The sequence below is a fragment of the Nicotiana tabacum genome, chromosome 7, assembly GCF_000715075.1.
Source record: "Nicotiana tabacum cultivar K326 chromosome 7, ASM71507v2, whole genome shotgun sequence".
NCBI classification, from domain to species: domain Eukaryota; kingdom Viridiplantae; phylum Streptophyta; class Magnoliopsida; order Solanales; family Solanaceae; genus Nicotiana; species Nicotiana tabacum.
Window position 1 is genome coordinate 33,830,385 of NC_134086.1, and position 22,849 is coordinate 33,853,233.

The window sequence follows — 22,849 nt, forward strand, 5'->3', positions numbered from 1 at the left end:
GTTTTCGGCCCAATCAGGCCACCAAGAATGAGAGGTTGCAGAAGAAGAAGACTTTCACTCCATTGGGAGAATCCTATACCAGTTTGTTCTGCAGGTTGAGACAATTGGGTATGCTGAGTCCGATTAAACCAAAATTGCCAAATCCTCCCCCGAGGAATCTTGATCACTCCGTGAGTTGCGAATATTGTTCTGGTTCCCCGGGGTACGACACAAAGTAGTGCTGGCAATTGAAAACAACTATTCAAGAGCTCATTGATACTAATCGGATTGATGTCCAAGCTCCGAAGACACCTAATATCAACCAGAACCCATTGCCAGCTCATCAAGAGATGAATATAATTGAGATAGTGCATAAGGAAGGGGAGCCTAAGAAGCCTTCGCAAACTATCATGATGATTCGGTCCAGTGATGCCAGGCCATTCGAAAAGTCAACAAGTGAGAAATCTGCGACCAAGTTGAATGGGGAAAATAGTGAACCATCTGTGGTGGTCAAGAAGGGTTCCTCAAGTGACGTCGCAGGGAAACATGAAAGAGCGAAAGTTGTTGTGCCGGGAGTGGCGAACAAGCCTGTTGTAATTGTGGAAGGTGCCCGCATAGACCCTGTCATCATCAAGACGGTAACTCAATTACCAATAGTCAACAATAGGGCGGTCCCGTGGAATTATGAACGAGTGACAGTGACTTACAAGGGGAAAGAAGTTAAAGAAGAAGTATGTGAGACCCATGGTTTGACTCGATCGGGAAGATGCTTTGCCCCCGAAAAGTTGAGAAAAGCTAAAAGTTCCTAAGACAACCCGGTATTGGCAAAGAAAGTTTTGACTGAGGAAGAAGTAGAGGAGTTCTTGAGAAAGATGAAAGTGCAGGATTATTCCATTGTAGAGCAGTTGAGGAAGACACCGGCTCAGATTTCATTATTGATCCATTCAGACGAGCACCGTCGGGCTTTGATGAAGATCCTGAATGAGGCCCACATTCCTGACAAAATCTCAGTAAATCACTTGAAAAAGATAGCTAACAAGATATTTGAGGTGAACAGAGTCACTTTTTCTGATGATGAGTTGACCATGGAGGGTACCGAGCACAATAAAGCCCTCTATCTGATAGTGAAATGCGAAGACTCCGTGGTTACTCGCATGCTGGTTGACAATGGTTCCAGTGCAAACATTTGCCCTATCTCCACTCTGAACAAGTTGAAGGTGGATGATGAAAGAATTCACAAGAATAATATCTGCGTTCGGGGATTCGACGATGGAGGGAAAGATTCAGTCGGGGACATAGTGCTTGAGCTTACAATAGGGCCAGTTGAATTTATCATGGAGTTCCAGGTGCTCGATGTGGCTGTTTCTTACAATCTGCTGTTAGGTCAACCCAGGGTTCACGCTGCCAAAGCGGTCCCGTCTACTCTGCATCAAATGGTCAAGTTTGAATGAGATAGACAGGAAATTGTTGTGCATGACGAAGATAATTGGTGTGTTCCCAGCGATGCCATTGTTCCATTCATAGAGTTCGAGGATGATAAGGGGCCATGGGTTTATCAGATTTTTGACACGGTATCGGTAGAGAAAATTCCATAAGGGAAGTGTGTTCCAACCCCGAGGGTAGCTGCCGCATCAGTCATGGTAGCTACCGAAATGTTGAAAGATGGTTTTGTACCTGGCAAGGGTTTGGGTGCATCTCTGCAAACTATTGTACAGTCGGTGTCTCTCCCCAAAAACTTGGATACGTTTGGTTTGGGATTCAAGCCTACAGCTGCGGATGTGAAAAGAGCTACAAAGTTGAAATAGAGGGCCTGGGTCCTCCCAAAGCCCGTCCCACGGGTTTTTAGATCATTTGTTAGTCCTGGCACCAAGAAACATCCAGTGGCAACAGTTCCTAGTTAAGTGGTTGATGTAGATAGAAATTTGATTGAAACGTTCGAGAGGTTATTCGCTGATGTGAATATGTTGGAAGCTGGAGAGGGCTAGAGTAAAGTGGATGTGCAGTTTGTTGGGCCCAGTGCAAAGATTAATAATTGGGAAGCTACTCCTCTCCCCACCAGGAAGTTGTTTTGGTAGTTTGCTTTGATTTTCTTTCAATTTATCTGGATTATGCCAGGGTTGTAATTCAGATTCTAGGCTTTATCCGTTTAGATGTATAGACCTTGTTATCTTTAATTTCAATGAAATGCAATTTCCCTTTTTCTTCCTTCCTGATAGTTTTATTTTTGTTTTTCTTTTCTTCCTTGTACAGTTCTTTTTATGCTGGCTTCAATGATATGACATGCATGAGGAATCTCCGGCCCAGTCTTAAAAGCCAATCTAATTCTGAAATAATAATTCAAGAAATAGAATGTGATGATGAATCGGAATATGATGAGGATGAGGCCTTTGAACAGATTAGTAAGGAATTAAGCCATTTTGAAGAAAAACCCAAGCCTAACCTGAGTGATACAGAAGCAATCAATTTAGGGGACCAAGATAATGTCCGGGAAACTAAAATAAGTGTCCATCTTGAACCGCAATGCAGAGAGGAGATAATTAAAGCACTGTTCGAGTATAAAGATGTTTTTGCATGGTCCTATGATGACATGCCGGGTCTAAGCACTGACTTGGTGGTTCACAAATTGCCCACTGACTCGGCATTCCCCCCTGTCAAGCAGAAGCTGAGGAAATTTAAAACTGATATGAGTGTGAAGATTAAGGAAGAGGTCACCAAACAGTTTGAGGCCAAGGTCATTCGGGTCACCCGATATCCCACCTGGTTAGCCAATGTTGTGCCTATGCCGAAAAAGATGGCAAGACCAGGGTGTGTGTTGATTATCGAGATCTCAACAAGGCAAGTCCCAAGCATAACTTCCCATTGTCGAACATCCATATATTGATCGATAATTGTGCCAAACATGAGATTGGTTCTTTTGTGGATTGTTATGTGGGCTATCACCAAATCTTAATGGATGAGGAGGACGCAGAAAAGATGGCAATCATCACGCCATAGGGAACGTACTGCTATCGGGTCATGCCATTTGGTTTGAAAAATGTTGGGGCAATGACGACCATATTCCACGACATGATATATAGGGAGATCGAGGTTTATGTGGATGATGTGATTGTGAAATCTAGAAAGCAGTCTGACCATGTCAGAGATCTGAGAAAGTTCTTCCAAAGGATTCGCAGGTACAATCTCAAGCTCAATCCTGCAAAATGTGCATTCGGTGTTCCGTCTGGAAAGTTGTTGGGATTTATAGTCAGCCGCCGAGGTATTGAATTAGACCCGTCAAAGATCAAAGCTATCCAGGAATTTCCACCCCCAAAGAACAAGACTGAGGTCATGAGTCTGTTGGGGAGATTGAATTACATCAGCAGGTTTATTGCTCAGCTCCCGACAACTTGTGAGCCTATCTTCAAATTGTTAAAAAAAGATGTTGCGGTCAAATGGATAGATGAATGTCAGGAAGAATTTGATAAGAAAAAGGGGTACTTGTCAAACCCACATGTGTTGGTCCCGCCAGAACCAGGGAGACCTTTGATTATGTATTTGACGGTCTTGGACAATTCATTTGGTTGTGTGTTGGGTCAGCATGACATTACCGGTAGAAAGGAGCAAGCCATCTATTATCTCATCAAGAAGTTCACATCTTACGAGGTTAAGTACACTCATCTTGAGAGGACGTGTTGTGCCCTCACTTGGGTGGCACAGAAGTTGAATCACTATTTGTCATCTTACACTACTTACCTCATCTCTCATTTGGATCCGTTAAAGTATATCTTTCAAAAGCCTATGCCTACAAGGAGGCTCGCAAAGTGGCAGATTTTGCTCATAGAATTTGACATTGTCTACATGACTCGGACTGCGATGAAAGGACAAGCATTGGCCAACCATTTGGCTGAGAATCTTGTGGATGAAGAATATGAACCTTTGAAGACATATTTCCCTGATGAAGAGGTAATGCACATTGATGAATTGGAACACATCGCAAAGCCAGGGTGGAAACTTTTCTTTGATGGGGTTGCTAACATGAAAGATGTTGGGATAGGAGCAGTACTTGTTTCTGAAACAGGGCATCACTACCCTGTTATGGCTCAACTTCGATTCTACTGTACTAACAACATGGCTCAGTATGAGGCATGTATCCTGGGTTTGAGGATGGATGTGGATATGGGTGTCCAGGAAGTCTTGGTCTTGGGTGACTCGGACCTTCTGGTGCACCAGATTCAGGGAGAATGGGAAACACGAGATTTAAAACTCATACAGTACCGATAGTGCTTGCAGGATCTTTGTCAGCGGTTCCAATCAATAGAGTTCAGGTATATTCCAAGGATTCACAATGAGGTCGCCGATGTTTTGGCTACTCTGGCGTCAATGTTGCACCATCCCAATAAGGCTTATATGGATCCTTTGAAGATTCAGATCCACGATCAACATGCTTACTATAATGTGGTGGAAGAAGAGCTCGATAGGGAACCTTGGTTTCACGATATCAAGGAATACATCAGGATGGGGGTGTATCCAGTACAAGCCACATGTGATCAAAAGAGAACAATTAGGCGGTTGGCAAGCGATTTTTTCTTCAGCGGAGGGGTTATGTACAAAAGGACTCCAGACCTTGGGCTACTGAGATGCATAGATGCTAGGCAGGCTACAACTATTATGATCGAAGTACATTCTGGAGTCTGTGGACCGCACATGGGTGGGTAAATGTTGGCAAAGAAGATTCTCCGAGCAGGTTATTATTGGCTCACTATGGAGCGAGATTGTATCAGTTTCGTGTAAATGTCATCAGTGCCAAGTGCATGAGGATTTGATTCATTCTCCACCATCTGAATTACACACGATGTCTGCACCATGGCCTTTTGTAGCATGGGGCATGGATGTCATTGGGCCAATTGAGCCATCAGCATCAAACGGGCACAGGTTCATTCTGGTGGCCATAGACTACTTCACCAAGTGGGTAGAGGCTAAAACATTCAAGTCTGTAACCAAGAAGGCGGTGGTTGATTTTGTGCACTCAAATATCATTTGCCGGTTTGGGATACCAAAGGTGATCATTAAAAACAATGGGGCTAATCTCAATAGTCATCTGATGAAAGAGGTGTGTCAACAATTTAAGATTACACATCGCAATTCCACCCCATATTGCCCCAAGGAGCAGTCGAGGCAGCCAACAAGAATATAAAGAAGATACTTCGAAAAATGGTGGAGGGTTCTAGGCAGTGACATGAAAAATTGTCGTTTGCATTGTTGGGTTATCGCACTACTGTCCGTACTTCAGTAGGGACGACTCCTTACTTGTTGGTGTATGGCACCGAAGTAGTGATACCCACAGAAGTGGAAATTCCATCCCTTCAAATTGTCGCGGAGGCTGAGATCGATGATGATGAGTGGGTCAAAACCCGCTTGGAACAATTGAGTTTGATCGACGAGAAAAGATTGGCAGTAGTGTGTCATGGCCAATTGTATCAACAAAGAATGGCAAGAGCAAATAATAAGAAGGTGCATCCACGGAAGCTTGAAGTAGGTCAGCAAGTGTTAAGATGTATCCTTCCACATCAGGCTGAGGCCAAAGGCAAGTTCGCTCCAAACTGGCAGGGGTCATTCATCGTAACTAGAGTGTTATCAAATGGCGCTTTGTATTTAACAGATATAGAAGGTAAGTGTGTAGAAATGGACATCAATTCCGATGCGGTCAAGAGATACTATGTATGATTTTCCTTGGTTAATTTATATTTGTTTGTATTTGGCATATTTTTGAAGATTTGGAATGACGAAGGCATTTTGTTCTGCTATCTAAACACTTTATCCTTTGTTACCCCCTTTGAGCCTTATTTATTTTCTTTCATACCCCTCTTTCAGAATCAATAGCAAATATCAAAAACATAAACGTGAAAGATAATCAAAGGAAGAAGAGAAAAAGAGAAAGAAAAGAATGGAAAGAGAAAGAAAAAAAGAATAAAACAACAAAAAGAGAAAAGAAAACAAAAAAGAGAAAGAAAAGAAAGAGAAAAGAGAAAATCATAACAACAAAGTAATTTCTATGACATGAACTACATTTGACCTGATTCCTTTTAAGGATACGTAGGCAGCCTCACGGTTCGGTCCCATCAAAATAAAAATCCAAAAGTCCCCAAACAAGAAACTGGGGCAGAAGTTGTGGTTGTTGTCAGAAATCTGATTCCGAAAGTTGTAATTTTTAACCCATTCAAATTGTTTTGAGCCTTTGATATCCTTTCTTTCTAACCCTATCCAAAAGCCCGCATTACGTTCCAAAGAAAGACCTTCCGACCAGTCTTCGAGAGATGCCAAGTCAAGCAAGTGGAGGTGATTCATATCAAGGGCAACACTCTGGTCCAAGCAAAAAATATTGAAAATGAGAGAGTCTTATTGGTGAAAACCCTCACGGGCACCGTAAGGCGACGGGAGCTGAGAGAAATAAAAAATGAGAGAGTCTTATTGGTGAAAACCTCCACGGACACTGTAAGGCGAAAGTCAGTTGAGGGATGGACAAATGAGAGAGGATTGTTGGTGAAAACCCTTCAAGGCACCGCAGGCCGAACAAGGTCAAGGCTTTGGTGAAGAAATCAGGTTATAGAAATTCCGAGGCAACAAGTATGGCAACTGAAAGTTGATCGATGGACAGATTGGGCCGATTAATCCGAAATGCATGTCATGATCATTGGTGCTAGTTGCTCCACTCAGATAAGTCCTTTTTCTTTTTTTCCCTTCAGAAAGTCTTCCCGTTTTGGATTTTGCTGATCCCTAACTCTGAAAGTCATTGCATTTAACTTCTTTTGGGTTTATTTCTCTAAGATGTTCCCAATGTCCGTTTTGTTTAAGCAAATAGGAAGGAATTTCAAAGCCTACTACCAACTTCCAAAGTTACACAAGGCGCAGTGCAGCCAAGGCATTGGTAGAGGTAGTATTACGTGAAATGGGACATAAGGTGCCAGTGAAAGTTCCATCGGCGGAATGATTCAGTAATTTCATGGGAGATGCAGAAGTTTAGTTAAATGGGTCAGAGGTGAAACAACGGTTCGGGTATAGAACATTTGGGTCATCCGAGGTCACGTGGATTGAAAATCCATCAGAAAGCCAAGCGGTTCAGGGCCAGTTCGGGGAAGCCAGTCAAAACAAAACAATGCGGCGGAAAGACTTTTAGCAAAGAATGCCATAAACTAACCACCTCATTTTAAGCTAAGATTTTTGTTTGATTGAAACAGGGGCAGAAAGTTTCGTTTGTTTCGGGGAACCCCTCCATAAGGAAAGACAAGCACCAGACAGGTTTGACTTTTGATTTGCAGGACCCGCCTGGATAATGGGATTTAGTTTTTAAATTCTCAGGACCCTCATAGATAATGGGATTTAGTTTTTAAATTCTCAGGACCCTCATGGATAATGGGATTTAGTTTTTAAGTTTTCAGGACCCTCCTAGATAATGAGATTTAAATTTAAAATCTCAGGACCCTCCTGGATAATGGGATTTAGTTTTTAAGTTTTCAGGACCCTCCTAGATAATGAGATTTAGTTTTTAAAAGTTCTTAGGACCCTCCTGGATAATGAGATTTAGTTTTTAAATTCTCAGGACCCTCCTGGATAATGGGATTTAATTTTAAATTTTTAGGACCCTCCTAGATAATGAGATTTAGTGTTTAAATTCTCAGGACCCTCCTGGATAATAGGATTTAATTTTAAATTTTCAGGGCCTTCCTGGATAATGGGATTTAGTTTTTAAATTCTCAGGACCCTCCTAGATAATGAGATTTAATTTTAAATTTTCAGGACTCTCCTGGATAATGGGATTTAATTTTAAAATGTCAGGGCCCTCCTGGATAATGGGATTTAATTTTAAATTTTCAGGACCCTCCTGGATAATGGGATTTAATTTTAAATTTTCAAGACCCTACTGGATAATGAGATTTAGTTTTTAAATTCTCAGGACCTTCCTGGATAATGGGATTTAATTTTAAATTTTCAGGACCCTCCTGGATAATGGGATTTATTTTTAAATTTTCAGGACCCTTCTAGATAATGGAATTTAATTTTAAATTTTCAGGGCCCTCCTGGATAATGGGATTTAATTTTAAAATTTCAGGACCCTTCTGGATAATGGGATTTAGTTTTTAAATTCTCAGGACCATCCTAGATAATGGGATTTAATTTTAAGGTTTTCATAGATAACAAGATTTAGCGGAAGTCTTACCTTTGGGAAATATAACTTAGCTTTAAAACTGTCATATAACTAGGAGTTTTCAGGATCCTCCTGGATAATGGATCTAGCTTTTAAAATTTATAGAGATATTTGGTAACATGATTCAATTAACACACACAGATGCGCCCAACACCAAACTGGGACAGGAGTTTTCTTTGTTTGTCTTTGTCTATTTTGTGGAAATCAGGCGCCCACTTGGAGAACAGGGGAATACATTTCAAGTTTTTGTAATCAGGCGCCCACCTGGAAAATAAGGGAATACATGTCAAGTTTCGGTAATCAGGCGCCCACCTAGAGAACAAGGGAATATATTGCAAGTTCAGCAATCAGGCGCCCACCTGGAGAACAAGGAATATAGTTCAAGTTTCAGTTTTCAAGTTCTTACTGATGTTTGGTAATATGTCAAATTCGGGTAGAAGTTTCTTCGTTTTTGTCTATTTTGTGGAAATCAGGTGCCCACCTGAAGAACAAGGGAATACATTTTCAAGTTCAGAAATCAGGCGCCCACCTGAAGAACAAGGGAATACATTTCAAATCTAGTAATTAGGCACCCACCTGGAGAATAAGGGAGTATAGTCCAAGTTTCGGGTTTCAAGTTCCTGGTGATATTTGGTAATATGTCAAATTCGGGTAGAAGTTTCTTCATTTTTTTCTATTTTGTGGAAATCAGGCGCCCACCTGGAGAACAGGAGAATACATTTTTCAAGTTCAGTAATCAGGCGCCCACCTGGAAAACTAGGGAATACATTGTTCAAAGTTCAGTAATCAGGCGCCCACCTGGAAAACAAGGGAATACATTTCAAGTTCAGCAATCAGGCGCCCACCTGGAGAACAAGGGAATACATTCAAGTTTCAGCAATCAGGCATCCACCTGGAGAAAGGGAAACATCTCAGATTATAATTCAAGGTGGTAACAAGGGGATTCCACCAGAAGATACCAGTCAACAAGGCAACAAGAACCACAAGAACAAGTTTGAAGATATAGATAGGATTTTTTAATGCATAGATCATATTCTAGTCTAGCTTCTTTTCATTTTATCATGGTGTAATAAGGGGGTTCAGTAAGCAGTAGCAGCAGCAGCAACAACAGTGAAATCACAGCTTCATGGTAGTCCCAGCTACCATAACTTCCCGAACTACACTGACCTGATTCCTTTATAGCCAAGGATATGTAGGCAACCTCGGAAGCAGGGTGAGGTCAAATCTTTCAAAAATGCTTCCCACGGAGTATTCGAACGGGCAAAAATCGCTCGTATCCTCTCACTTTATCTTTGCACGAAAACTCATTCATGTTTTGGGCAAAGAGGGGCAGTTGTGAGCACGTGATTTTTGCCATATATGAATTACTCCCACAAATTCAGAACAAAATAATTTTTTCTGTTGTTTGCAATTTCGTGGATTTTTGTGGCATTTTTAGTTAATTGCTTGCATTTGTCTGTGCATATTTATTTTATTAACTAATAAAAAATACAAAAAATATGTTGCATTTGCATTTAGGATTTAATTTTGCATTTTTAAATCAATTAGTAATTTAGTTGCTTTACAAAAATGAAAAATCATAAAAAAATGGTGTATCTTGCATTGTTCAATTTTTAGATTTGAATTTTGGTATTTAATCAGTTGTAATAATTATTAGGGTAATTAATTTAATTTTCTAGAATAATTTGGTTTAGGAATTAAGTTGGGTTATGTTTTATTTTCATTTTTAGAAAAAAGAAAAGGAATTTAAAAGAATTGAAAAAAGAAGGAAAGAATTGAGAAGGATCAATTTTGGGCCAAACTAATTAAATTCCCCAGCCCAAATCATTTTTCTCCCCAAAACCATGTAAACCCGCGCCCCAACCCGGTCCAGCCCCACTGCCCAACCAAACGACGTCGTTTGCCTCTCCTGGATCCCAGCCGTTAATCTCCATTGATCCGACGGTTGGGAAGTAGCCTCCCCAGGCTATTTAAGTGTCCGAATAAACCCTACCCCCTCAGAACCCACCCCCACCCTGTCTCTCTCTCACCTTTGCCCTTCAAAGTCCAAACCCTAACCCGCTGCCCCTAGTTCTCGTCGCCTTTACCCGGCTGCGCCACCTACTCTCACCTTCAAACTAACACCCCATGACTCCTTCACTCCCCTCTTTCCAAATAGCCACCTCGTTCCCCTCGAACATGGCCAGAACTCTTCGAATTTTGAATCTAGGGTTCGAGCCCTAGAAGCCAAAACTAAGTTCATTCACGCAAGATCACCTCTCCGGTGTTTATGAGCGTTCAAGGCCGATTTTATCGCGAAATAATGTTATTCTCTTATTCTTGACAAAGAACAAGTGATTAATATTATTTTGCGGTTTAAATCGAGAGTAAGTCGCGAGTTCGAGTGTTAGGTGAGTTCTATTTCTTTGTTTGTCCATTTTCGTTCGTCTTTTCTCTTCCTCCTTTTCTTCTTCTATGATTGTTCATATGGCATGTTCTTGGTCTGAATTTGTTGAAGAATTTTGAACCCGGATGTCCCCTTTAGATTAATTTAGGGTACGTTTCATCTATCTTTCAGTTTTTCTTTTTCAAGCTTCTACTTGTTGTTCTTCGTCTTCTTAATTTTATGTTAAGTTATGGCGCTTTCTATTAATTAGCTGGAATTGGGGTTTATTAATTTAGTTTAATTCCGTTCAGGGGTTTAGCTTAACAGAAAATAAATGGTTAGCTCATATTTTGGGTTTTTGTTGTTACTTCTCACTCGGATTTAGCTTAACAGAAAATAAATGGTTAGCTCATATTTTGGGTTTTTGTTGTTACTTCTCACTCGGATTGGTCATTTGGGGTTCTGACCTTTTGGTTTGGGCTTTGGATGCAAGGTTGACCCGTCCATTTGGGTTTGAACCATTGATCCAAATTGACCCATAGTTGGTTTTTAGGCTGAAGAAGTAAATTTCAGGGGTGAGGGGGATAGTCTGGGTAAAAAGCATAGGGAATATTTTTGTAACAAAACAGGAAGCTTCTAGGAAGCTGGGGAGGGGGGCTGTTTTGAATTTTGGTTTTTAACTAGGGGTATCTAAGCTGTAATGAAAATTTCAAAAGGTCCTAATTGCAAAACTGATACTTGGAAGCTGCCCTAAATGCCTTGTCCATAAAGGTTCTCTAACTTGGCATTCAAGGCAGAAGAAATAGAGATAGAAAACCTGAAACACTGAACGACTGCTTCTTTTTTAAGAAATTCTAGAACAGCTTTGAATTGCAGGCAATTTCCAAAAATCTATTGAAAGTTCTGCTTAGTTGTTGGTTCTTCTGATCTTATTATCTTAGTTCAGATCACTAGAAACTAAAGGTTTTACCTTCTGGGTTAAAAATGAATTGAATCGTGGGTATTTAAAGTTGGGTTTGAATTTGATTTGGGAATACTGTTTAATTGCTGGGTACTAGACTGTTTCTGCTGCTGACACTCTACTGATCCTCCATTTTTTTGCTCTTTCAATATCCAGGTACATTTCTTCTAAATTCTATTTAATGTGAAGTCCAATTTGAAGATGAAAATAAAAACAGAATTGAAAGCATGGCAATAGCTCTATTTGTACCACAGTTGTATTTCTCTCATGATGTTTGTGCTTTCGGTCACTTGATTTACAATGTATTCTAGCTAGTTTCTGTTTTGAATAGCTGTTTTCTCATAGTTGTATGTGGTTAAGGACTGTTAGAATGTTATGTTAAAGGATTCAGACATTTTAAAAATGCCTTTAGGTTGCTTTAGTCTTAGGCGAAATGAGTAACCATAATCAGTATTAATTTCATGTTTAATTTGGTGTAAAGAGGCTAATGGCAAAAATATTGTTGCTTGATGTGCTGTGTAATAGTTAAGTTGAAGCCACGAAAAGACCAATTTGATTTGCTTGGTTCTTGTTGCTGGATCGAAAGTTTAATTGGGCCTATGCTTGATCCCTTGGTTTGTTTTTGTTGTTTAGAGTTTGTTTGGGGTTCTTCATGACTGATGTAGAGTCAATGGTTAGCCTTTGTTTTCTTAGGGGTATGAATATTGGTGAAATGATATTTTCAGAGTTATAAGATTCCTAGAGTTGATCTATTATTACTTTGAAGACCAATGTTGTAGAATTAAATCACTGTTTTAATTATGCTTTTGAATTCATGATAAGTTTGGCGGATTCTGCTACATTTCAAATGACGAGTCAAACTGTGTATGAGCTTTATGACATCAATTATTACATCTTTGTTATGGAATGTGATTTGGCATCAAAAATACATTGCGTATCTGTTTAAAATTGAAAAAATGGTCAGTACTTGTTTTGACCTCAAGTTTTCTCCTAAAAAAACGTAATTTGCTTCAGGTAATGGCCATGCATCATGTAATTGGGTCTTTGTCATTGGCCCAGTTGTGTCTAAGGCCCCTTAACTGATCCCGTCCGATTTTGGGCTTTTCCTGGAGTCCAATTCCCTTTTTAATGGTTTGGTTATTGTTACTTGAGTCTGGAGCTCTCTTATTTCCAAATGTAGGCCAATTTAGTGATTGCATAGGTTGTTCGTAGTCATTTATACAGAATTTAGTTTGGTTAAAACCCGAACTCCTTAGTTCTTTAATTAGTGGAGGTGAGCCATACTAGATAACATCAATAATTTATGGCCCTCTAAAACATTGTTTGAATTCTCTTTTAGAATTGGAATTGAGGTGTCGTGCCAAAATAAAATCTTAAAATGCACGGCCCTCACTTAATTAATTTTGTTTATCCTTAGAAATCGAGGCGTACCATTTAGTGAAATTCCATGGCCCTCGCAAAGTGCAAAAGCGTAGTTGCTTTAGGCGCGTATTTTAATAATTACTTTCCTAAATTCGGGTGCGCATTTATGTGACCCAAATCCAAATGACAACGATGTTAAAATATGTCTAAGATCACGGGTGCATTTATGTGACGTGGTTCGAGACGTGTTTTAATAACGTTGCAATTTTCTTCTAAAATTGAATAAAAGCAGTTAAAAGTTAGAATTTGCACATAGGTTCATAATTATTTAAAATCAGATAATTAAGATGAATATAATAGTTGAGCGACCGTGCTAGAACCACGGAACTCGGGAATGCCTAACACCTTCTCCCGGGTTAACAGAATTCCTTACCCGGATTTCTGTGTTCGCGGACTGTAATACAGAGTCAATCTTTTCCTCGATTCGGCGTTTGAACCGGTGACTTGGGACACCATAAATTATCCCAAGTGGCAACTCTGAATCTTTTAATAATAAATCTCGTTTCGATTGTCCTTTAATTGAAAAAAACTCCTTTATACCCTTTCCGAGGGTGTAGGTAAAAAGGAGGTGTGACAGTGAACCTACAAACCAATGACCATTTTGATATATTTTGTTATAGTTGTCTAATTTTGGAATTTGACGAGGTAGAAGTCATGATCTAGGTCTATTTATTGGAGTGTTTCATCAAGTTGCCTGAGAGAGTTTAGTTTGGTCTTAAGGTTTGTATAGCACATTTTTTTTTCCTAGCAATTTGGTAATTATAGCTTGCGGCAAAGGACGGTATAGCCTTAGTTTGTCATTAATTAGTGGTTATGGGTATGAAAAATGGATAATTGGTTTGGTTGGAGTTTTCTTCTTCTAGGGATAATTTCTTCAAGAATTCCGCTTAAGGGTGGGGTTGATTGGTGGAGGAGGAGGGGAGAGAGTGTCTCGAAAACTCACCTTGTTTGTGTTGATAGTTGAGGCGTTGGTTTCCTCATCTATGTTCATGGCTTCCTTAGGCTTGATGCTTCGATTTAATTAATCCTTCTCTTGATCTGATAGCTCGTTTTCAGATGCTTCCTTCATGCTCTTTTTTCAAAGCTAGCAATTCTTCAAATTCTCTTCGATTTTTTCTTAAAACTTTACGAAACTAGCGTTTAATAGCTTTCTTAACTTGGTTACACTGCCAAAAGTGCTCAAATTTTGCATATTTGAAGGATTATTTTTGTAAAAATTAACATTTTACGAATCAACTTAATTCATGTGTTAGACTTAAAGGACTATTTTAACCAAAAAAACGCAATATATATTAATTAATGCTACCAAAAGAAATTGCTTCAAGCTATCTTCCGACACTATATCATTTATACATCTGAGTCCCTCATATAATTGTAGAAATGGAGATCGGAGTCCTTTCTTCTGTGACAAAGAAAATTATAAGGAGTACTATACTCGTTCTTTTGCTTCTCTCATTTGGTATGTAATTATCAATTTAATTTTTTTCCATTTTTTATTTGATTAGCATTTATTCCATAACAATAAATTATCCTCATAAGAAGCATTTTGTAAATCAAATTACTTGGTCCCATATTTATTATATATATTTCTGTTTATTTTTTCTTAATTTGAATTCCTCTTTAATTTTTTATTTTTATTTTTGTGTCAAAGTGCTTGTGGCAACAGGTGATCATAAAGCTGCGCCTGAGTGCCAAGGAAAATGCGAGGATTTTCCAGACTGTGATGAATTTGTAAAAGAATAAGATTTAGCTCAGGGCAATGTATTCCACCCCGTCACCAATTCTGTTGCTGTGATCCATAGAAATAGATTTTACGGTTTTATGTTGTTCCCAATAAGCATGCCTTTTGTGGAACATTTAATTGGATTTTAGTTTTATACCGAAAATTAATTTACATTGTCGGTGTATTAAAATTAAACTTTTGTGCATTCAGCGACCATTGGCCTTTTGTTATGTTTTGGCCAGTTTTTTTCGTGGGTCACAGGGGCATTTTCTGTCCGCCGAAAATGCTGCCCGCTGTACGGCAGTCAAGTCCCCACTTGACTTCAGCCTTACCCGATTTTCGTTCGCTTTCGAGGTTTAACACTTAGAATAAATTTAAGGCAACAAAAATATATGAAGGCACACAGATTTACGCGAACCTTTTCCCAACCTTTTATAATAAATCAATTACAAAGAAAATTCTCGAGTTTGGCATGGTGCTGCCACCCTTGGCAGGCACCAACTCACAAAAATGGCCGACTGTGAGCACGTGATTTTTGTCTTACGCGACAATCGCTCCAAAAAGAAATGAAAAATAATAACAAATGGTCCTGCTGTACAATTTTCGGATTTTTACGTGGCATTTTGTTAATTATTTATGATTTTGCCCATTTTATTTCATTAAAACAAAATACAAAATGTATGTGTCATGCGTAATTTGAACCGTAATCCGGTTGTTAAATAGAAAATCATAAATATGCATCTTTGTCCGTGATTTTTTTTTGTTTTGTTTGATTTTAACTACTTCAAATATTTTAATATGTGTGTGCAAATAATTGTATTAAGTGTCTATTTAATTTTAATTTGATTTACTTGGTTTTTGTTTTAAAAAATAAAATAAAAAAATATAAATAAAAAAAATAAAAAATAATAAGAGATAAGTGCAGAATTGGTTTGAAAATCAGTTTGGGCTGATTTTCATTTTAATTCAAAGCCCAAACAACCCAGCCCAAAACCTGTGCTTGCCCCGGTCCGGACCAGCCTACTTCAAGAACGTCCAAACGACGTCGTAGTGATTGAGTCTGATCTGAGCCGTTGATCTCTGAAAGATCAACGACCAAGATCTCACACCCCGTACCCACTAACAGACCCGACCCGTCTCACCCGGACCGACCCCAACCCTTTACACTGGAAACGACACCGTTTCCCGTTAGTTGAAGGATCCAGGCCCTTCATCGTGTCTCATCCAACGGCCAGGATCCATCTATCCACTAACTATATAAACCTACAACCATTATCCCACGCCCCATCCAAAGACCCCCCCACCTTTCATCGTCAACACAGAACCCCGAAACCCTAGCCGCCCCTGTATACTTTCACCATGAAAGCCGCCGGCATGGACGTCGATGACCCCATCCTTAACACCATAGAACCCCCTTGCCACCCTGAACATGGATCTGTTAACCACTTAGCTCGAATCCCCTCCCACCTTCTCGAATCTTCAAATGAGTCAGAACCTAACTTACACCGATTAACCCCAGTTTCATACCAGATAGTCCCCGGACCCCCCTCGTGACCAAACCATGCTTGGTTTGGTCCGAATCTGACCAGGGAAACACAAATCCCAGATCTGATGTTTTGAACCCTAGGGTCCTCGTGTCTGTTCCTTGCCTGTTCCGTGCCTGTTCCGTACCTGTCCTCATGCCTGTTCCGTGCCTGTTTTAAACCAAGAGATTAGGGTTAACCTCGTGTCTGTTCCGTGCTTGTTTAAACCAAGAGATTAGGTTTAAACCTCGTGCCTGTTCCGTATCTGTTTAAGCCACAGAGATTAAGGTCTAATGGACCTTAATCGAAGTGTTTCTCATCTGAGAAACACTTCGATTAAAGTCCGTTAAGCTTTAAGAAAGGCCTGTTCGAATCCAAGCTAAGGCTCTTTGATTTTTCGGGATTTAAGGTGAGTTTTTGTTTTCCTTTTTCTTTATTTTTAGTCCATGTGTTGTTTAAAGGGCTGTTCATGTTTTGTGAAATTTGTGTTTTGAATTTTACCAACTGTGTCCTGTCCACCTTGCCTGAACCTCTGTGTTTGATTGAGTCCTTCTTCTACTTGTTACTGATAATGTGCATATGTGTATGTGCTGTGCGAACAATTGAACTTCAAATTTTGACTGATCAACTGATTCACAATTTTGCATTAGTCAGTACAATTCGAATCATGTGTTCGATACTGTTAAATGTCTGATCATGGTTTCGATGATACATGTTATGATTAGTATAGTCGAGTCGACATGTGTCGTCAATTAGTTTCAGCTGCCTGGACAATAACAAATCGACTTGCTTCTGCTAAGCATTTGCCTGAATCAATTAGGAACTGAGTTTGGTTACTTATAGTTGTTAGTTCAAATCAGAAATGTAAAAGGAAGGTTTTGTTTAGTTATAGTTCTGAATTGGAGAGCATATGCACTTGTGCACAACATGTGCATTTGTGCACCACATGTGCATTGTGCACAACCTGTGTCCTGCATAAGGGCTTTTTGAATTAAATAGTTTGACAACATATACCGTCAGACTACATTCTGCTGCCCATATTCTGCTTTAGTTTCAGAAATAATAAGCATTACTCAAAAGGTAGGCCTGCCAAGGGAATATCATGGGATTGTGCTCTTATTTAAATAGTGAGTGGGAACTGAAAAGGGGTAGCACATGGGAGGGAGTTCTGATTGTCTAAACAGGCTGTTAAAGGGGTGATTTGAGGCTTATAAAAGGGAAGGACTTCCATCAGTTAAAAAAAAAGACCTGAAGATATACACATATAGACATAGAGACACACACATATTAACACACACAGACATCAGATAGATCCGAGAAGAGAGAGCAAAATACATACACATACACACATAGACATGCACACAGCCCTTAAGATAGACATAGATACACACACACAGACAGAGACAAAGAGAATACTCACAGAAAACTTAGTTTGGAGATTGAGAGTTGAAGTTCTGAAAAGCAGAAAACTGGAAAAGAACTCTGTTTGATAACACAGACAGACAGAACTAGAAATTGCATTCTTCTTGCTGTCTTGATTTCAATGGTCTTGACCTGTTTGTCCGATACTGATTTTTTCTAAATCCAACTTAGTCTGCTGGTTGTTTGCTTGGTTTACTATGGGACTTGGTCTAGCTGGGATTTTGATTCTACTCCAATTATTTTGCTTGTTGCTGCTGCTGCTATTCTGTTTCTTGTTGCTGCTGATTTCCCTATCTTCTTCCTCTTATCCTTTGCATTTTCAATATTTCCAGGTACACATCTCGAGTCTCACATTGGTGTAGCTGATTGTAACATTGAAAAGCATGAATCGAAAGATCTGAAGAATTTTTAATCATCTGTTGCCTTATTTATAGCTTTGCGAATATTGTTAAAATTGTATAAATCCTTTAACTTTTAGCCTAATAAAGAATACATTAGTAAGTTTGTACTTAATTAATGTTTATGTTGATTTGAAACTGTGGTGTTTGATTCGTTTAGTAGCATACAAGATGTAAATATAACTCATGGAATGTGAAACTATTAGTACGATTGTTAAAATTAAGTTCACTCTTTCAGCATGCTTTGAATAAGTAGGGGCAAATGGCTGTTAAATCTAGCCAAATATAATACAGTTTTTGAATCACCTAGTTTCGATTTCTTTAGGTAGTTTATAGAACTAGTTTTGAATATCATCGGTAGTATTCTTTAATAAGGAATTCTATTAACCCTGTTTAAGCAAGTTAATCTAAATTCGACTTAAAGATGTTTGTTCGGATTAAGTGTTGTATTTCGTTAGCATAAACGGATTTCTTTGTCAAATTAAAGCATTTTTCCATTTAAGTATAATGTTTTCCCAACTTTGTAAATAATTAACCATAAGAATCCGGATTAGGCCAAAAAATATAATTAAATTAGCATGCACCTTTTTCTTCTAGTTTTAGAGACAAACACATTAGAAATGTAGACACTTTAGGATATCCTTTTCTAAAATAGAGACGAGCCTCGCCAAATAAAACGCAAAATTACGGGGCCCTCAATAAATAACCATAATAATTTTTTAGAATTTGGGATAGGCCGTTCAGTGAATTTCATGGCCTTCTACAATAACGCGCTAGACTCTTTAGGCGCGGCTTAATAATTTAACCTTCTTAAACTCGGGTGCACATTGATGTGACCCGAATCCAAATCTCAACGGAGTCGAAATGTGTTAACAACTACGGGTGCATTGATTGTGACGCGGTTCGAGATGCATTTTCACGACGTTACAATTCTATGTAAATAAATGATAATAATAAAAGCGGTTTAAACTTAATAAAAGCACATAAGTCAAAACATGTATTTAAATCAGATATTTAGCCATTATAACAATTTGAGTGACCGTGCTAAAACCACGGGATTCGAGGGTGCCTAACACCTTCCCTCGGGTCAAAAGAATTCCTTACTTAGAATTTCTGGTTCGCAGACTTCATGTGGAAAAGTCGAAAATTTCCTCGATTTGGGATTCAAGATAAACCGGTGACTTGGGACACCAAAAACCAAACCTTTCCCAAGTGGCGACTCTGAATTAAATAAATAATCCCATTTCGAATATTGTCATTTAAATTGGAAAAACTCCCTCGCGCATTTAACCCTTCGGGGCCGGGGCGCGCAAAAAGGAGGTGTGACACCTCTGGCGACTCTGCTGGGGAAGATTAACCCAAAACCACTGGTTCAGGGTTCAAGAATTCGAGCTTAGAATAATTGTTATATTTGGCTTTATTATCTGATATTTATTACATGTTTTGACATAACGTGCTAAGTGTTGTTGTTTACCGCTTTGATATTATCTGAACTGTATATAAACTGTGCCGAACCATTCTCTCTTCACCTCCGGGGAGAAGCTCGCTGGCCGAGGCTCCCTATTCTGTTAGTGTCGATACCTGAAATAAGAAAGAGGACGGATAAGTTACGAAGCCGGACGACCTTTTGGTTCCCGGTAAGTTGCCCCTCCTCGACCCGAGTTGTCCACTCGGGTACACAGTCTAGAATATCTACCCAGGTTATAAATTTAGTATAACGAAACCTCATGCCGTATCCCTAGTAGGAACACTTATCTGCATCATGTTGCATTTGACATAGGGGACTCAACATAGGGGTTGGGTCCGTCTAGGACAGGCAACCTGGAATGAAAAGACCATCCTGCTGCATCCCGTTTGTTTTGCGCATCTATTTGCTTCAGATCTGCGTGTTGACCGGTTTTCGAAAAATTTTAAAAAAAAAGAATAGCAGGGTAGGGAGATAATTACTTATTATTTTGAAAAAAAACCATGTCCGAGCAATGTTAAACCTAACCGGAATTTTCTAAAATATATAAAAAATGATAAAAAAAAAGCTTGCCTTTCAATTCGACTATTCCTTTTAATCACTTTCAAAATCCAAAAAATATATAAATAAAAAATCATAAGAAATTTTTTTTTGTTTCATTTGTAGCACCTCTTTAAAAGATTTTCAAAATTTCAAAAAAGAGGAAGTTTAAAATGTATAAATATTTCCTTGGTCTCTTTTCAAAAATAAATAATAAAATGAAAAACAAAACATATAACAAAATTTTTTAAAAAAAGGTTATTCTTCTTTTCTTTAAAGGATTTTATTTTTTGTTTCCCCTATTTTGATCCGACCGAACTACGCCGGTTTGATTCTCGCACGGGGTGAGATACGTAGGCAACCCTCGTCGGGTCCAACCTCCCGTTTTTTTTTACAAAAAAAAAAAAGAAAATCTAGATAATTTTAATTTTTTGAGTCTAATAAAGTTTATCACCCTAAATAAATGTGCAGGATGAGCACGATACAAAATGAATCGTTTTCAATAATGACCAAGATCCCTTTTGAGTTGCGATTATGGTGGAACGACTTAGGCAAAGAGGGGCAAGGCAAAGTGAGGAAATATCTGAAAAATCTCCCGGATTTACTAGACATTCAGCCTCGGGGCGATATTATCAGATCATTGGTCACTTACTGGGATTCGGCGCACAATATATTCCATTTTTCAGACTTCGAACTCACCCCGACGTTGGAGGAAATAGCGGGATACATTGGGGGTGATGAAGCTCCGTTAAGGTTCAAGTACTTGATTGCACCTAGGGCCGTCACGGTACACCGGTTTTTGGATTTTCTGAAAATACCCCGAACATTTCACCATCCAGATCTTGCCAAAGGTTTCTGCAGTCTCCATCTCATGTATGCTAGATACGGTCATGAAGGCGGTTTCAATAAGCCGGATTTCAAACTATGTAGTAAAGGCAACCGACAAAAGTGGGACGATCACAGGTAGTTAGCTTTCATGACGGCCTTCTTAGGTCTTATAGTGTTCCCAAGGAAGGACGGCAACATCGATCTAAAAATAACTGGGGTTGTCAGTACTTTGCTCACCCAAGATAAGAGTACTCTAGCGCCTATGATTATGGCTGACATTTTCCGGGCTCTCACTGCTTGTCGAGCCAGGGGCGACTTTTTCGAAGGATGTAACCTACTGTTGCAAATATGGATGACCGATCACTTATGCCGCCGCTCTCCACTCTTGGGTTACGGTTCGCCTGAGAAGACTTGCATTGGAGAATTCTACACTAGAGTCAAAGGTTTCAACCTACCTGAGGGCGTCACATCATGGACCTCATTTTTCCGAACTCTCACTACTAGCCAAATCCAGTGGACGCTCGGATGTTCGCCTGTTGAGGAAATCATATACATGCCAGCAACCAGGCCCCACTTTCTGTTGATGGGACTTAAAAGCATCCAACCCTACGCACCATATCGGGTTTTGAGGCAACTTGGGAGGTATCAAGTGGTGCCGAAAGATGAAGATCTGAGTACTCAAGTGATTGAGATCAGTCCAGATGGTCGTTTCCCCGAAGAAGAAGTTCGCCAAATCTGGAGTGAGTGCCAACATCTGACGGCAAGCACTTGTGTAATGGATATAGCAAAAAGGGAAGTTGCCCCAGGATATCACGCTTGGTTCAGGGGCGACCTATCTTGTGAAAGACCGGCTAAGAGACCGCATCTCAAAGATTTTGTGGAATCGTCCCAAGGGCAATGGAACTGGTTAGCAAAAGAAAAGGGGTATCGGGCCGAGATCGGTGATTTGAAGCTACAAATTGACAGTCTGAAATTCAGTAACAGCATGCAAATCGCGGCGGATCGAAGCGAAAAGAATAAATTGGTCCGAGAGAATGAAGAACTTAAGGCCCAAATCCAAAAATTGAGATTGTCTCTTGATGAACAGCCCAGAAGTCGATCAGACCAACAGTTGATTAAGGGTTTGAGAAGAGAAGTCGCGGAATGGCGAGATGGTTTAGAAGAATCGGGAAAGATTATGGCGAAGCTCAAGGCACAGTGGGGAGTAAAAGTAGAGAAGCATCGCCGATACTTGAACCAATCGAAACACGACCACGAGAAAACTGTTGCCAAAATGAAGAGAGAGATGGCTATACTTGAGACCAAAGCAGTTAATCAGGCTAAGGATTTCCAAATTGAGAGCAGATACTGGTACGACTTATTGGCCCAGATGAAGTTAGAAGTACGACAACTGAAGATTCAACATACACAGGATGCTCAGGTATTCAAGATGTGTAGTGATCAGATAAAACGCCTACTTATAGAGAAAAAGCAAACCAGAGATAGGATCAGGGCCATTGCCCATGCCATCACCAGACGGTGTCTACGATGTGAGAACATGACCAGCGTTACCGTCCTCTCGGCAGTGATGAGTTATGTCAAACAGACCATGCATGAGCTGGAGCAACTTGAGAGGGATCTCACACCTAGGACCACGGCGAGGCCGAACGATGCCCCACGGACACCAATTTTCAAAACCATAATGCACTCATAAGTCAAGTCTGTATCTTAGCATCTTTTGTCTCTTTTCCCATCAGGGTGATTTTTAGTCTGGGTTTATTTTCAAAGTTTGCTCTTGCAAAATGTAGTTTGTAATAGACCGTTTCAATAATAAAAGGTGTGTTTCTTTCATTTGTGTTTCGAACTACGTAATGATCTGATTCACGTAGGCACCGTGATACGTAGGCAATCCTCATCGGATCCGGTCGCATTTCTTTTACTGCAAAATAAAAAAAAACATAGAAGAAAAACAAAAAAAAAGAAGAAAAAGAAAAAAAAAGGGAAAAATAATAATAAGAGGAAAAATGTCGGAACGACGCATGCTCTCGTAGCAAACATGTAG